Here is an 18,227-nt window from a genome sequence, read left to right as displayed (position 1 = left end):
GTTCAATTCGGTTTTATCCGGTTTAAACCGGTTCAATCTGGTTTTATCCGGTTTAAACCGGTTTTATCCGGTTTAGACCAGTTTAAACCAGTTCAATCTGGTTTTAATCGGCTTTAACCGGTTCAATCTGGTTTTATCCGGTTTAAACCGCTTTAAAACGGTTTAATCTGGTTTTATCCGTTTAAACCAGTTTGAACCGGTTCAATCCGGTTTTATCCGGTTTAAACCGGTTTAAACCGGGTCAATCCGGTTTTATCTGGTTTTAACCGGTTCTATCCGGTTCTATCCAGTTTAAACCAGTTCTATCCGGTTCTATCCGGTTTAAACCGGTTGAAACCAGGTCAATCTGGTTTTATCCGGTTTAGACCACTTCAAACCGGTTCAATCCGGTTTTATCCGGTTTAAACCAGTTCTATCCATTTCTATCTGGTTTAAACCGGTTTAAACTGGTTCAATCCGGTTTTATCCGTTTTAAACTGGTGCAATCTGGTTTTATCCGGTTTAAACTGGTTCAATTTGGTTTTATCCGGTTTAAACCGGTTTTATCCGTTTTAAACCGGTTCAATCCGGTTTTATCCGGTTTAAACCGTTTCTATCCGGTTGTATCCGTTTTAAACCGTTTTAAACTAGTTCATTCCGGTTTATTACGGTTTAAACCGGTTTGAACCTGTTCAATCCGGTTTAAACTGGTTCAATCCGCTTTTATCCGGTTTAAACCGGTTTTAACCGGTTCAATCCGGTTTTATCAGGTTTAAACCGGTTCTATGCTGTTTATACCAGTTTAAGACTGTTCAATCCAGTTTTATCCGGTTTATACCGTTTCTATATGGTTCTATCCGTTTTAAACCGGTTTAAACCAGTTCATTCCGGTTTTATCCGGTTTAAGCCGGTTTAAGCCGGTTCAATCCGGTTTTATCCGGTTTAAACCGGTTCAATCTGGTTTTATCCGGTTTAAACCGGTTTGAACCGGTTCAATCCTGTTTTATCCGGTTTAAACCAGTTTAAGCCGGTTCAATCCGGTTTTATCCAGTTTAAACCAGTTCTATCTGGTTCTATCCGGTTGAAACCAGTTTAAACCGGTTCAATCCGGTTTTATCCGGTTTAAACCGGTTCTATGCTGTTTATACCAGTTTAAGCCTGTTCAATCGGGTTTTATCCGGTTTAGACCTGTTTAAGCCGGTTCATTCCAGTTTTATCCAGTTTAAACCGGTTTAAACCCTTTCAATCCGTTTTTATCCGGTTTCAACCGGTTTGCACCGGTTCAATGCGGTTTTATCCGGTTTAAACCGTTTCTATCCGGTTCTATCCCTTTTAAACCGGTTTAAACCAGTTCATTCCGGTTTTATCCGGTTTAAACCGGTTTGAACCGGTTCAATCCGGTTTTATCCGGTTTAAACCGGTTTAAGCCGGTTCAATCCGGTTTTATCCGGTTTAAACCGGTTCAATCCAGTTTAAACCGGTTTAAGCCAGTTCAATCCGGTTTTATCCAGTTTAAACCGGCTCTATCCGGTTCTATCTGGTTGAAACCAGTTTAAACCGGTTCAATCCGGTTTTATCCAGTTTAAACCGGTTCAATCCGGTTTTATCTGGTTAAAACCGGTTTGAAATGGTTCAATCCGGTTTTATCCGGTTTAAACTGGTTCAGTCCGGTTTTATCCGGTTTAAACCAGTTCATTCCGGTTTTATCCGGTTTAAACTGGTTTGAACCGGTTCAATCCGGTTTTATCCGGTTTAAACCGGTTCAATCCGGTTTTATCCGGTTTAAACCATTTCACTCCGGTTTTATCCGGTTTAAACCGGTTTTAACCGGTTCAATCCGGTTTTATCTGGTTTAAACCTGTTTAAGCTGGTTCAATCCGGTTTTATCCAGTTTAAACCGGTTCTATCCGGTTCTATCCAGTTGAAACCGGTTTAAACCAGTTCAATCCGGTTTTATCCAGTTAAAACCGGTTCAATCCGGTTTTATCCGGTTTAAACCGGTTTAAACCGGTTCAATCGGTTTTATCCAGTTTAAACCGGTTCTATCCGGTTTAAACCAGTTTAAGCCAGTTCAATCCGGTTTTATCCTGTTTAAACCGGTTTAAACTGCTTCAATCCGTTTATATCCGGTTTCAACCGGTTTCAACCGGTTCAGGCCGGTTCATTCCGGTTTTATCAGTTTTAAACCGGTTTAAACAGCTTCAATCCGTTTATATCCAGTTTCAACCGGTTATATCCGGTTTTATCCTGTTTGAACCAGTTCATTCCGGTTTTATGCGGTTTAAACCGGTTTGAACCGGTTCATTCCCGTTTTATCAGTTTTAAACCGGTTTAAACTGCTTCAATCCGTTTATATCCGGTTTAAACCGGTTTCAACCGGTTCAATCCGGTTTTCTCCGGTTTAAACCGATTTAAGCCGGTTCCATCCGGTTTTCTCCGGTTTTAACCGGCTTAAACCGGTTCATTCCGCTTTTATCCAGTTTAAACCGGTTCTATCTGGTTCTATCCGGTTGAAACCGGTTTAAACCGGTTCAATCCGGTTTTATACAGTTTAAACCGGTTCATTCCGATTTCATCCGGTTTGAACCGATTTAAACCGTTTTAAACCGGTTCAATCCGGTTTTAAATGGTTTAAACCGGTTCTATCCGGTTCAATCTGGTTTAAACCGGTTTAAACCGGTTCTATCCATTTTTATCCGGTTTAAACCGGTTCAATCTGGTTTTATCTGGTTTAAACCGGTTTAAACCGGTTCAATCGGTTTTATCCAGTTTAAACCGCTTCAATCCGTTTTTTCCGGTTTAAACCGGTTTAAACCAGTTCATTCCGGTTTTATCCGATTTAAGCCGGTTCAATCCAGTTTAAACCCTTTCAATCTGGTTTTATCCGGTTTGAACTGGTTTAAACCGCTTCAATCCGGTTTTATCCAGTTTAAACCGGTTCTATCCGGTTCTATCCAATTGAAACTGGTTTAATCCGGTTCAATCCGTTTTGATCCGATTTAATCCGGTTCAATCCGGTTTTATCCGGTTTAAACCGATTTAAACCGGTTCAGTCCGGTTTTATCCAGTTTAAACCTGTTATATCCGGTTCTATCCGGTTTAAACCGGTTTAAACCGCTTCATTCCGGTTTTATCCGGTTAAAACCGGTTTGAAACGGTTCAATCTGGTTTTATCCGGTTTAAACCGGTTCAATCCGGTTTTATCCGGTTTCAACCAGTTCACTCCAGTTTTATCCGGTTTAAACCAGTTTGAACCGGTTCAATCCGGTTTTATCTGGTTTAAACTGGTTTAAACCGGTTCAATCGGTTTTTATCTGGATTAAACCGGATTAAACCGGTTCTATCCAGTTTTATCCAGTTTAAACCGGTTCAATCCGCTTTTTCCGGTTTAAACCGGTTTAAACCAGTTCATTCCGGTTTTATCCGGTTTAAGCCGGTTCAATCCAGTTTAAACCGTTTCAATCTCGTTTTATCCGGTTAGAACCGGTTTACACCGCTTCAATCTGGTTTTATCCGGTTTAAACCGTTCTATCCGGTTCTATCCGGTTGAAACTGGTTTAATCCGGTTCGATCCGGTTTGACCCGGTTTAAACCAGTTCAATCTGGTTTTATCCAGTTTAAACCGGTTCTATCTGGTTCTATCCGGTTGAAACCTGTTTAAACCGGTTCAATCCGGTTTTACACATTTTAAACCGGTTCATTTCAATTTCATCCAGTCTGAACCGGTTTAAACCGTTTTAAACCGGTTCAATCCGGTTTTAAATGGTTTAAACCGGTTCTATCCGGTTCAATCTGGTTTAAACCAGTTTAAACCGGTTTAAACCAGTTCAATCGGTTTTATCCAGTTTAAACCGCTTCAATCCGTTTTTTCCGGTTTAAACCGGTTTAAACCAGTTCATTCCGGTTTTATCCGGTTAAAACCGGTTTGAAACGATTCAATCCAGTTTTATCCGGTTTAAACCGGTTCAATCTTGTTTATCCGGTTTAAACCGGTTGAAACCAGTTCAATCCGGTTTTATCCGGTTTAGACCAGTTCAAAGCGGTTCAATCCGGTTTTTTCCGGTTTAAACCCGTTCTATCCATTTCTATCTGGTTTAAACCGGTTTAAACTGGTTCAATCCGGTTTTATCCAGTTTAAACCGGTTCAATTTGGTTTTATCCAGTTTAAACAGGTTTTATCCGTTTTAAACAGGTTTAATCCAGTTCAATCCGGTTTTATCCAGTTTAAACCGGTTCTATCCGGTTCTATCCGGTTGAAACCAGTTTAAACCGGTTCAATCCGTTTTTATCCGGTTTAAACCGGTTCAATCCGGTTTTATCCGGTTTAAACCGGTTCATTCCGGTTTTATCCGGTTAAAACCGGTTTGAAACGGTTCTATCCGGTTCTATCCTGTTTAAATCGGTTTAAATCGGTTCTATCCTTTTCTATCCTGTTTTAACTGGATTTAACCAGTTCAATCCGGTTTTATCCAGTTTAAACCAGTTTAAACCCTTTGAATCCGTTTTTATCCGGTCTCAACCGGTTTACACCGGTTCAATCCGGTTTTATCCGGTTTAAACCGGTTCAATCTGGTTTGATCCGGTTTAAACCAGTTTGAACCAGTTCAATGCGGTTTTATCCGGTTTAAACCGGTTTAAGCCGGTTCAATCCGGTTTTATCCAGTTTAAACCGGTTCTACCCGGTTCTATCCGGTTGAAACCAGTTTAAACCGGTTCAATCCGGTTTTATCCGTTTTAAACCGGTTCAATCCGGTTTTATTCGGTTTAAACCTGTTCATTCCGGTTTTATCCGGTTAAAACCGGAAGGAAACGGTTCAATCCGGTTTTATCCGGTTTAAACCGGTTCAGTCCGGTTTTGTTCGGTTTAAACCGGTTCATTCCAGTTTTATCCGGTTAAAACCAGTTTGAAATGGTTCAATCCGGTTTTATCCGGTTTAAACCGGTTCAGTCCGGTTTTATCCGGTTTAAACCGGTTCAGTCTGGTTTTATCCGGTTTAAACCGATTTAAACCGGTTCAATCCGTTGTTATCCGGTTTAAACCGGTTCTATGCTGTTTATACCAGTTTAAGCCTGTTCAATCGGGTTTTATCCGGTTTAGACCTCTTTAAGCCGGTTCATTCCGGTTTTATCCAGTTTAAACCAGTTTAAACCCTTTCAATCCGTTCTTATCTGGTTTCAACCGGTTTACACCGGTTCAATCCGGTTTTATCCGGTTTATACCGTTTCTATCCGGTTCTATCCGTTTTAAACCGGTTTAAACCAGTTCATTCCGGTTTTATCCGGTTTAAACTGGTTTGAACCGGTTCAATCCAGTTTTATCCGGTTTAAACCGGTTTAAGCCAGTTCAATCCGGTTTTATCCGGTTTAAACCGGTTCGATATGGTTTGATCCGGTTTAAACAAGTTCGAACCGTTTCAATCCGGTTTTATCCGGTTTAAACCGGTTTAAGCCGGTTCAATCCGGTTTTATCCAGTTTAAACCGGTTCTATCCGGTTGAAACCAGTTTAAACCGGTTCAATCCGGTTTTATCCGGTTTAAACCTGTTCATTCCGGTGTTATCCGGTTAAAACCGCTTTGAAACGGTTCAATCCGGTTTTATCCGGTTTAAGCCGGTTCAGTCCGGTTTTATCCGGTTTAAACCAGTTAACTCCGGTTTTATCCGGTTTAAACCCGGTTGAACCAGTTCAATCCGGTTTTATCTGGTTTAAACCGGTTCAATGTGGTTTTATCCGGTTTAAACCTGTTTTATCCTGTTTAGACCATTTTAAACCAGTTCAATCTGGTTTTAATCGGCTTAAACCGGTTCACTCTGGTTTTATCCGGTTTAAACCGCTTTAAAATGGTTTAATCCGGTTTTATCCGGTTTAAACCAGTTTGAACCGGTTCAATCCGGTTTTATCCGGTTTAAACCGGTTTAAACCGGTTCAATCCGGTTTTATCTCGTTTAAACCGGTTCTACCCGGTGCAATCCTGTTTAAATCGGTTTAAACCGGTTCTATCCTGTTCTATCCTGTTTTAACCGGTTAAACCAGTTCAATCCGGTTTTATCCAGTTTAAACCGGTTCTATTCGTTTCCATCTGGTTTAAACGGGTTTAAACTGGTTCAATCCGGTTTTATACGTTTTAAACCGGTTCAATCTGTTTTTATCCGGTTTAAACTGGTTCAATTTGGTTTTATCCGGTTTAAACCGGTTTGAACCGGTTCAATTCGGTTTTATCCGGTTTAAACCGGTTCAATCTGGTTTTATCCGGTTTAAACCGGTTTTATCCGGTTTAGACCAGTTTAAACCAGTTCAATCTGGTTTTAATCGGCTTTAACCGGTTCAATCTGGTTTTATCCGGTTTAAAACGCTTTAAAACGGTTTAATCTGGTTTTATCCGTTTAAACCAGTTTGAACCGGTTCAATCCGGTTTTATCCGGTTTAAACCGGTTTAAACCGGGTCAATCCGGTTTTATCTGGTTTTAACCGGTTCTATCCGGTTCTATCCAGTTTAAACCAGTTCTATCCGGTTCTATCCGGTTTAAACCGGTTGAAACCAGGTCAATCTGGTTTTATCCGGTTTAGACCACTTCAAACCGGTTCAATCCGGTTTTATCCGGTTTAAACCAGTTCTATCCATTTCTATCTGGTTTAAACGGTTTAAACTGGTTCAATCCGGTTTTATCCGTTTTAAACTGGTGCAATCTGGTTTTATCCGGTTTAAACTGGTTCAATTTGGTTTTATCCGGTTTAAACCGGTTTTATCCGTTTTAAACCGGTTCAATCCGGTTTTATCCGGTTTAAACCGTTTCTATCCGGTTGTATCCGTTTTAAACCGTTTTAAACTAGTTCATTCCGGTTTATTACGGTTTAAACCGGTTTGAACCTGTTCAATCCGGTTTAAACTGGTTCAATCCGCTTTTATCCGGTTTAAACCGGTTTTAACCGGTTCAATCCGGTTTTATCAGGTTTAAACCGGTTCTATGCTGTTTATACCAGTTTAAGACTGTTCAATCCAGTTTTATCCGGTTTATACCGTTTCTATATGGTTCTATCCGTTTTAAACCGGTTTAAACCAGTTCATTCCGGTTTTATCCGGTTTAAGCCGGTTTAAGCCAGTTCAATCCGGTTTTATCCGGTTTAAACCGGTTCAATCTGGTTTTATCCGGTTTAAACCGGTTTGAACCGGTTCAATCCTGTTTTATCCGGTTTAAACCAGTTTAAGCCGGTTCAATCCGGTTTTATCCAGTTTAAACCAGTTCTATCTGGTTCTATCCGGTTGAAACCAGTTTAAACCGGTTCAATCCGGTTTTATCCGGTTTAAACCGGTTCTATGCTGTTTATACCAGTTTAAGCCTGTTCAATCGGGTTTTATCCGGTTTAGACCTGTTTAAGCCGGTTCATTCCAGTTTTATCCAGTTTAAACCGGTTTAAACCCTTTCAATCCGTTTTTATCCGGTTTCAACCGGTTTGCACCGGTTCAATGCGGTTTTATCCGGTTTAAACCGTTTCTATCCGGTTCTATCCCTTTTAAACCGGTTTAAACCAGTTCATTCCGGTTTTATCCGGTTTAAACCGGTTTGAACCGGTTCAATCCGGTTTTATCCGGTTTAAACCGGTTTAAGCCGGTTCAATCCGGTTTTATCCGGTTTAAACCGGTTCAATCCAGTTTAAACCGGTTTAAGCCAGTTCAATCCGGTTTTATCCAGTTTAAACCGGCTCTATCCGGTTCTATCTGGTTGAAACCAGTTTAAACCGGTTCAATCCGGTTTTATCCAGTTTAAACCGGTTCAATCCGGTTTTATCTGGTTAAAACCGGTTTGAAATGGTTCAATCCGGTTTTATCCGGTTTAAACTGGTTCAGTCCGGTTTTATCCGGTTTAAACCAGTTCATTCCGGTTTTATCCGGTTTAAACTGATTTGAACCGGTTCAATCCGGTTTTATCCGGTTTAAACCGGTTCAATCCGGTTTTATCCGGTTTAAACCATTTCACTCCGGTTTTATCCGGTTTAAACCGGTTTTAACCGGTTCAATCCGGTTTTATCTGGTTTAAACCTGTTTAAGCTGGTTCAATCCGGTTTTATCCAGTTTAAACCGGTTCTATCCGGTTCTATCCAGTTGAAACCGGTTTAAACCAGTTCAATCCGGTTTTATCCAGTTAAAACCGGTTCAATCCGTTTTTATCCGGTTTAAACCGGTTTAAACCGGTTCAATCGGTTTTATCCAGTTTAAACCGGTTCTATCCGGTTTAAACCAGTTTAAGCCAGTTCAATCCGGTTTTATCCTGTTTAAACCGGTTTAAACTGCTTCAATCCGTTTATATCCGGTTTCAACCGGTTTCAACCGGTTCAGGCCGGTTCATTCCGGTTTTATCAGTTTTAAACCGGTTTAAACAGCTTCAATCCGTTTATATCCAGTTTCAACCGGTTATATCCGGTTTTATCCTGTTTGAACCAGTTCATTCCGGTTTTATGCGGTTTAAACCGGTTTGAACCGGTTCATTCCCGTTTTATCAGTTTTAAACCGGTTTAAACTGCTTCAATCCGTTTATATCCGGTTTAAACCGGTTTCAACCGGTTCAATCCGGTTTTCTCCGGTTTAAACCGATTTAAGCCGGTTCCATCCGGTTTTCTCCGGTTTTAACCGGCTTAAACCGGTTCATTCCGCTTTTATCCAGTTTAAACCGGTTCTATCTGGTTCTATCCGGTTGAAACCGGTTTAAACCGGTTCAATCCGGTTTTATACAGTTTAAACCGGTTCATTCCGATTTCATCCGGTTTGAACCGATTTAAACCGTTTTAAACCGGTTCAATCCGGTTTTAAATGGTTTAAACCGGTTCTATCCGGTTCAATCTGGTTTAAACCGGTTTAAACCGGTTCTATCCATTTTTATCCGGTTTAAACCGGTTCAATCTGGTTTTATCTGGTTTAAACCGGTTTAAACCGGTTCAATCGGTTTTATCCAGTTTAAACCGCTTCAATCCGTTTTTTCCGGTTTAAACCGGTTTAAACCAGTTCATTCCGGTTTTATCCGATTTAAGCCGGTTCAATCCAGTTTAAACCCTTTCAATCTGGTTTTATCCGGTTTGAACTGGTTTAAACCGCTTCAATCCGGTTTTATCCAGTTTAAACCGGTTCTATCCGGTTCTATCCAATTGAAACTGGTTTAATCCGGTTCAATCCGTTTTGATCCGATTTAATCCGGTTCAATCCGGTTTTATCCGGTTTAAACCGATTTAAACCGGTTCAGTCCGGTTTTATCCAGTTTAAACCTGTTATATCCGGTTCTATCCGGTTTAAACCGGTTTAAACCGCTTCATTCCGGTTTTATCCGGTTAAAACCTGTTTGAAACGGTTCAATCTGGTTTTATCCGGTTTAAACCGGTTCAATCCGGTTTTATCCGGTTTCAACCAGTTCACTCCAGTTTTATCCGGTTTAAACCAGTTTGAACCGGTTCAATCCGGTTTTATCTGGTTTAAACTGGTTTAAACCGGTTCAATCGGTTTTTATCTGGATTAAACCGGATTAAACCGGTTCTATCCAGTTTTATCCAGTTTAAACCGGTTCAATCCGCTTTTTCCGGTTTAAACCGGTTTAAACCAGTTCATTCCGGTTTTATCCGGTTTAAGCCGGTTCAATCCAGTTTAAACCGTTTCAATCTCGTTTTATCCGGTTAGAACCGGTTTACACCGCTTCAATCCGGTTTTATCCGGTTTAAACCGTTCTATCCGGTTCTATCCGGTTGAAACTGGTTTAATCCGGTTCGATCCGGTTTGACCCGGTTTAAACCAGTTCAATCTGGTTTTATCCAGTTTAAACCGGTTCTATCTGGTTCTATCCGGTTGAAACCTGTTTAAACCGGTTCAATCCGGTTTTACACATTTTAAACCGGTTCATTTCAATTTCATCCAGTCTGAACCGGTTTAAACCGTTTTAAACCGGTTCAATCCGGTTTTAAATGGTTTAAACCGGTTCTATCCGGTTCAATCTGGTTTAAACCAGTTTAAACCGGTTTAAACCAGTTCAATCGGTTTTATCCAGTTTAAACCGCTTCAATCCGTTTTTTCCGGTTTAAACCGGTTTAAACCAGTTCATTCCGGTTTTATCCGGTTAAAACCGGTTTGAAACGATTCAATCCAGTTTTATCCGGTTTAAACCGGTTCAATCTTGTTTATCCGGTTTAAACCGGTTGAAACCAGTTCAATCCGGTTTTATCCGGTTTAGACCAGTTCAAACCGGTTCAATCCGGTTTTTTCCGGTTTAAACCCGTTCTATCCATTTCTATCTGGTTTAAACCGGTTTAAACTGGTTCAATCCGGTTTTATCCAGTTTAAACCGGTTCAATTTGGTTTTATCCAGTTTAAACAGGTTTTATCCGTTTTAAACAGGTTTAATCCAGTTCAATCCGGTTTTATCCAGTTTAAACCGGTTCTATCCGGTTCTATCCGGTTGAAACCAGTTTAAACCGGTTCAATCCGTTTTTATCCGGTTTAAACCGGTTCAATCCGGTTTTATCCGGTTTAAACCGGTTCATTCCGGTTTTATCCGGTTAAAACCGGTTTGAAACGGTTCTATCCGGTTCTATCCTGTTTAAATCGGTTTAAATCGGTTCTATCCTTTTCTATCCTGTTTTAACTGGATTTAACCAGTTCAATCCGGTTTTATCCAGTTTAAACCAGTTTAAACCCTTTGAATCCGTTTTTATCCGGTCTCAACCGGTTTACACCGGTTCAATCCGGTTTTATCCGGTTTAAACCGGTTCAATCTGGTTTGATCCGGTTTAAACCAGTTTGAACCAGTTCAATGCGGTTTTATCCGGTTTAAACCGGTTTAAGCCGGTTCAATCCGGTTTTATCCAGTTTAAACCGGTTCTACCCGGTTCTATCCGGTTGAAACCAGTTTAAACCGGTTCAATCCGGTTTTATCCGTTTTAAACCGGTTCAATCCGGTTTTATTCGGTTTAAACCTGTTCAATCCGGTTTTATCCGGTTTAAACCGGTTCTATGCTGTTTATACCAGTTTAAGCCTGTTCAATCGGGTTTTATCCGGTTTAGACCTGTTTAAGCCGGTTCATTCCAGTTTTATCCAGTTTAAACCGGTTTAAACCCTTTCAATCCGTTTTTATCCGGTTTCAACCGGTTTGCACCGGTTCAATGCGGTTTTATCCGGTTTAAACCGTTTCTATCCGGTTCTATCCCTTTTAAACCGGTTTAAACCAGTTCATTCCGGTTTTATCCGGTTTAAACCGGTTTGAACCGGTTCAATCCGGTTTTATCCGGTTTAAACCGGTTTAAGCCGGTTCAATCCGGTTTTATCCGGTTTAAACCGGTTCAATCCAGTTTAAACCGGTTTAAGCCAGTTCAATCCGGTTTTATCCAGTTTAAACCGGCTCTATCCGGTTCTATCTGGTTGAAACCAGTTTAAACCGGTTCAATCCGGTTTTATCCAGTTTAAACCGGTTCAATCCGGTTTTATCTGGTTAAAACCGGTTTGAAATGGTTCAATCCGGTTTTATCCGGTTTAAACTGGTTCAGTCCGGTTTTATCCGGTTTAAACCAGTTCATTCCGGTTTTATCCGGTTTAAACTGATTTGAACCGGTTCAATCCGGTTTTATCCGGTTTAAACCGGTTCAATCCGGTTTTATCCGGTTTAAACCATTTCACTCCGGTTTTATCCGGTTTAAACCGGTTTTAACCGGTTCAATCCGGTTTTATCTGGTTTAAACCTGTTTAAGCTGTTTCAATCCGGTTTTATCCAGTTTAAACCGGTTCTATCCGGTTCTATCCAGTTGAAACCGGTTTAAACCAGTTCAATCCGGTTTTATCCAGTTAAAACCGGTTCAATCCGGTTTTATCCGGTTTAAACCGGTTTAAACCGGTTCAATCGGTTTTATCCAGTTTAAACCGGTTCTATCCGGTTTAAACCAGTTTAAGCCAGTTCAATCCGGTTTTATCCTGTTTAAACCGGTTTAAACTGCTTCAATCCGTTTATATCCGGTTTCAACCGGTTTCAACCGGTTCAGGCCGGTTCATTCCGGTTTTATCAGTTTTAAACCGGTTTAAACAGCTTCAATCCGTTTATATCCAGTTTCAACCGGTTATATCCGGTTTTATCCTGTTTGAACCAGTTCATTCCGGTTTTATGCGGTTTAAACCGGTTTGAACCGGTTCATTCCCGTTTTATCAGTTTTAAACCGGTTTAAACTGCTTCAATCCGTTTATATCCGGTTTAAACCGGTTTCAACCGGTTCAATCCGGTTTTCTCCGGTTTAAACCGATTTAAGCCGGTTCCATCCGGTTTTCTCCGGTTTTAACCGGCTTAAACCGGTTCATTCCGCTTTTATCCAGTTTAAACCGGTTCTATCTGGTTCTATCCGGTTGAAACCGGTTTAAACCGGTTCAATCCGGTTTTATACAGTTTAAACCGGTTCATTCCGATTTCATCCGGTTTGAACCGATTTAAACCGTTTTAAACCGGTTCAATCCGGTTTTAAATGGTTTAAACCGGTTCTATCCGGTTCAATCTGGTTTAAACCGGTTTAAACCGGTTCTATCCATTTTTATCCGGTTTAAACCGGTTCAATCTGGTTTTATCTGGTTTAAACCGGTTTAAACCGGTTCAATCGGTTTTATCCAGTTTAAACCGCTTCAATCCGTTTTTTCCGGTTTAAACCGGTTTAAACCAGTTCATTCCGGTTTTATCCGATTTAAGCCGGTTCAATCCAGTTTAAACCCTTTCAATCTGGTTTTATCCGGTTTGAACTGGTTTAAACCGCTTCAATCCGGTTTTATCCAGTTTAAACCGGTTCTATCCGGTTCTATCCAATTGAAACTGGTTTAATCCGGTTCAATCCGTTTTGATCCGATTTAATCCGGTTCAATCCGGTTTTATCCGGTTTAAACCGATTTAAACCGGTTCAGTCCGGTTTTATCCAGTTTAAACCTGTTATATCCGGTTCTATCCGGTTTAAACCGGTTTAAACCGCTTCATTCCGGTTTTATCCGGTTAAAACCTGTTTGAAACGGTTCAATCTGGTTTTATCCGGTTTAAACCGGTTCAATCCGGTTTTATCCGGTTTCAACCAGTTCACTCCAGTTTTATCCGGTTTAAACCAGTTTGAACCGGTTCAATCCGGTTTTATCTGGTTTAAACTGGTTTAAACCGGTTCAATCGGTTTTTATCTGGATTAAACCGGATTAAACCGGTTCTATCCAGTTTTATCCAGTTTAAACCGGTTCAATCCGCTTTTTCCGGTTTAAACCGGTTTAAACCAGTTCATTCCGGTTTTATCCGGTTTAAGCCGGTTCAATCCAGTTTAAACCGTTTCAATCTCGTTTTATCCGGTTAGAACCGGTTTACACCGCTTCAATCCGGTTTTATCCGGTTTAAACCGTTCTATCCGGTTCTATCCGGTTGAAACTGGTTTAATCCGGTTCGATCCGGTTTGACCCGGTTTAAACCAGTTCAATCTGGTTTTATCCAGTTTAAACCGGTTCTATCTGGTTCTATCCGGTTGAAACCTGTTTAAACCGGTTCAATCCGGTTTTACACATTTTAAACCGGTTCATTTCAATTTCATCCAGTCTGAACCGGTTTAAACCGTTTTAAACCGGTTCAATCCGGTTTTAAATGGTTTAAACCGGTTCTATCCGGTTCAATCTGGTTTAAACCAGTTTAAACCGGTTTAAACCAGTTCAATCGGTTTTATCCAGTTTAAACCGCTTCAATCCGTTTTTTCCGGTTTAAACCGGTTTAAACCAGTTCATTCCGGTTTTATCCGGTTAAAACCGGTTTGAAACGATTCAATCCAGTTTTATCCGGTTTAAACCGGTTCAATCTTGTTTATCCGGTTTAAACCGGTTGAAACCAGTTCAATCCGGTTTTATCCGGTTTAGACCAGTTCAAACCGGTTCAATCCGGTTTTTTCCGGTTTAAACCCGTTCTATCCATTTCTATCTGGTTTAAACCGGTTTAAACTGGTTCAATCCGGTTTTATCCAGTTTAAACCGGTTCAATTTGGTTTTATCCAGTTTAAACAGGTTTTATCCGTTTTAAACAGGTTTAATCCAGTTCAATCCGGTTTTATCCAGTTTAAACCGGTTCTATCCGGTTCTATCCGGTTGAAACCAGTTTAAACCGGTTCAATCCGTTTTTATCCGGTTTAAACCGGTTCAATCCGGTTTTATCCGGTTTAAACCGGTTCATTCCGGTTTTATCCGGTTAAAACCGGTTTGAAACGGTTCTATCCGGTTCTATCCTGTTTAAATCGGTTTAAATCGGTTCTATCCTTTTCTATCCTGTTTTAACTGGATTTAACCAGTTCAATCCGGTTTTATCCAGTTTAAACCAGTTTAAACCCTTTGAATCCGTTTTTATCCGGTCTCAACCGGTTTACACCGGTTCAATCCGGTTTTATCCGGTTTAAACCGGTTCAATCTGGTTTGATCCGGTTTAAACCAGTTTGAACCAGTTCAATGCGGTTTTATCCGGTTTAAACCGGTTTAAGCCGGTTCAATCCGGTTTTATCCAGTTTAAACCGGTTCTACCCGGTTCTATCCGGTTGAAACCAGTTTAAACCGGTTCAATCCGGTTTTATCCGTTTTAAACCGGTTCAATCCGGTTTTATTCGGTTTAAACCTGTTCATTCCGGTTTTATCCGGTTAAAACCGGAAGGAAACGGTTCAATCCGGTTTTATCCGGTTTAAACCGGTTCAGTCCGGTTTTGTTCGGTTTAAACCGGTTCATTCCAGTTTTATCCGGTTAAAACCAGTTTGAAATGGTTCAATCCGGTTTTATCCGGTTTAAACCGGTTCAGTCCGGTTTTATCCGGTTTAAACCGGTTCAGTCTGGTTTTATCCGGTTTAAACCGATTTAAACCGGTTCAATCCGTTGTTATCCGGTTTAAACCGGTTCTATGCTGTTTATACCAGTTTAAGCCTGTTCAATCGGGTTTTATCCGGTTTAGACCTCTTTAAGCCGGTTCATTCCGGTTTTATCCAGTTTAAACCAGTTTAAACCCTTTCAATCCGTTCTTATCTGGTTTCAACCGGTTTACACCGGTTCAATCCGGTTTTATCCGGTTTATACCGTTTCTATCCGGTTCTATCCGTTTTAAACCGGTTTAAACCAGTTCATTCCGGTTTTATCCGGTTTAAACTGGTTTGAACCGGTTCAATCCAGTTTTATCCGGTTTAAACCGGTTTAAGCCAGTTCAATCCGGTTTTATCCGGTTTAAACCGGTTCGATATGGTTTGATCCGGTTTAAACAAGTTCGAACCGTTTCAATCCGGTTTTATCCGGTTTAAACCGGTTTAAGCCGGTTCAATCCGGTTTTATCCAGTTTAAACCGGTTCTATCCGGTTGAAACCAGTTTAAACCGGTTCAATCCGGTTTTATCCGGTTTAAACCTGTTCATTCCGGTGTTATCCGGTTAAAACCGCTTTGAAACGGTTCAATCCGGTTTTATCCGGTTTAAGCCGGTTCAGTCCGGTTTTATCCGGTTTAAACCAGTTAACTCCGGTTTTATCCGGTTTAAACCCGGTTGAACCAGTTCAATCCGGTTTTATCTGGTTTAAACAGGTTCAATGTGGTTTTATCCGGTTTAAACCTGTTTTATCCTGTTTAGACCATTTTAAACCAGTTCAATCTGGTTTTAATCGGCTTAAACCGGTTCACTCTGGTTTTATCCGGTTTAAACCGCTTTAAAATGGTTTAATCCGGTTTTATCCGGTTTAAACCAGTTTGAACCGGTTCAATCCGGTTTTATCCGGTTTAAACCGGTTTAAACCGGTTCAATCCGGTTTTATCTCGTTTAAACCGGTTCTACCCGGTGCAATCCTGTTTAAATCGGTTTAAACCGGTTCTATCCTGTTCTATCCTGTTTTAACCGGTTAAACCAGTTCAATCCGGTTTTATCCAGTTTAAACCGGTTCTATTCGTTTCCATCTGGTTTAAACGGGTTTAAACTGGTTCAATCCGGTTTTATACGTTTTAAACCGGTTCAATCTGTTTTTATCCGGTTTAAACTGGTTCAATTTGGTTTTATCCGGTTTAAACCGGTTTGAACCGGTTCAATTCGGTTTTATCCGGTTTAAACCGGTTCAATCTGGTTTTATCCGGTTTAAACCGGTTTTATCCGGTTTAGACCAGTTTAAACCAGTTCAATCTGGTTTTAATCGGCTTTAACCGGTTCAATCTGGTTTTATCCGGTTTAAAACGCTTTAAAACGGTTTAATCTGGTTTTATCCGTTTAAACCAGTTTGAACCGGTTCAATCCGGTTTTATCCGGTTTAAACCGGTTTAAACCGGGTCAATACGGTTTTATCTGGTTTTAACCGGTTCTATCCGGTTCTATCCAGTTTAAACCAGTTCTATCCGGTTCTATCCGGTTTAAACCGGTTTAACCGGTTCAATCCGGTTTTATCCGGTTTAAACCGGTTCTATCCGGTGTAAACCGGTTTGAGCCGGTTCATGCGGGTTTTATCCGGTTTAAACCGGATACCAGTTTAAACCGGTTCTATCCAGTTTAAACCGGTTTAAACCGGTTCAATCGGTTTTTATCTGGTTTAAACCGGATTAAACCGGTTCTATCCGGTTTCATCCAGTTTAAACCGGTTCAATCCGTTTTTTCCGGTTTAAACCGATTTAAACCAGTTCAGTCCGGTTTTATCCACTTTAAACCGGTTATATCCGGTTCTATCCTGTTTAAACCGGTTTAAACTGGTTTAATCCGGTTTTATCCAGCTTAAACCGGTTCAATCTGGTATTATCCGGTTTAAACTGGTTCAATTTGGTTTTATCCCGTTTAAACCGGTTTTATCCGGTTTAAACCGGTATAAACCAGTTCAATCCTGTTTTATCCTTTTTAAACCGGTTTAAACCGGATCCATCCGGTTTTATCCGGTTTCAACCGGTTTAACCCGGTTCTATACGGTTTAAACCGGTTTAAACCTGTTCAATCCGGTTTTATCCGGTTTAAACCGGTTCAATCCAGTTTTATCCGGTTTAAACCGGTTTAAGCTGGTTCAATCTGGTTTTATCTGGTTTAAACCGTTTCAATCTTGTTTTATCCGGTTTAAACCGGTTCTATCCATTTCTATCTGGTTTAAACCGGTTTAAACTGGTTCAATCCGGTTTTATCGGTTTTAAACCGGTTCAATCTGGTTTTATCCAGTTTAAACTGGTTCCATTTGGTTTTATCCGGTTTAAACAGGTTTTATCCGTTTTAAACCGGTTTAATCCAGTTCAATCCGGTTTTATCCAGTTTAAACCGGTTCAATCCGGTTTTATCCGTTTTAAACCGGTTCAATCCGGTTTTATCCGGTTTAAACCAGTTCATTCCGGTGTTATCCGGTTTAAACCGGTTCTATTATGTTTATACCAGTTTAAGCCTGTTCAATCGGGTTTTATCCGGTTTAGACCTCTTTAAGCCGGTTCATTCCGGTTTTATCCAGTTTAAACCAGTTTAAACCCTTTCAATCCGTTCTTATCTGGTTTCAACCGGTTTAAACCAGTTCATTCCGGTTTTATCCGGTTTAAACTGGTTTGAACCGGTTCAATCCAGTTTTATCCGGTTTAAACCGGTTTAAGCCGGTTCAATGCGGTTTTATCCGGTTTAAACCGGTTCGATATTGTTTGATCCGGTTTAAACGAGTTTGAACCGGTTCAATCCGGTTTTATCCGGTTTAAACCGGTTTAAGCCGGTTCAATGCGGTTTTATCCGGATTAAACCGGTTCAATCTGGTATTATCCGGTTTAAACTGGTTGAATTTGATTTTATCCCGTTTAAGCCGGTTTTATCCGGTTTAAACCAGTATAAACCTGTTCAATCCGTTTTATCCTGTTTAAACCGGTTTAAACCGGATCAATCCGGTTTTATCCGGTTTCAACCGGTTTTACCCGGTTCTATACGGTTTAAACCGGTTTAAACCTGTTCAATCCGATTTCGTCTGGTTTAAACCGATTCAACCCAGTTTTATCCGGTTTAAAGCAGATTAAGCTGGTTCAATCCGGTTTTATCCGGTTTAAACCGGTTCAATCTTGTTTTATCCGGTTTAAACCGGTTGAAACCAGGTCAATCTGGTTTTATCCGGTTTAGACCACTTCAAACCGGTTCAATCCGGTTTTATCCTGTTTAAACCAGTTCTATCCATTTCTATCTGGTTTAAACCGGTTTAAACTGGTTCAATCCGGTTTTATCCGTTTTAAACTGGTGCAATCTGGTTTTATCCGGTTTAAACTGGTTCAATTTGGTTTTATCCGGTT

Source organism: Cynocephalus volans, chromosome 12, assembly GCF_027409185.1.
Source record: "Cynocephalus volans isolate mCynVol1 chromosome 12, mCynVol1.pri, whole genome shotgun sequence".
Taxonomy (NCBI): Eukaryota; Metazoa; Chordata; class Mammalia; order Dermoptera; family Cynocephalidae; genus Cynocephalus; species Cynocephalus volans.
Note: the sequence above shows the minus strand (reverse complement) of the source record.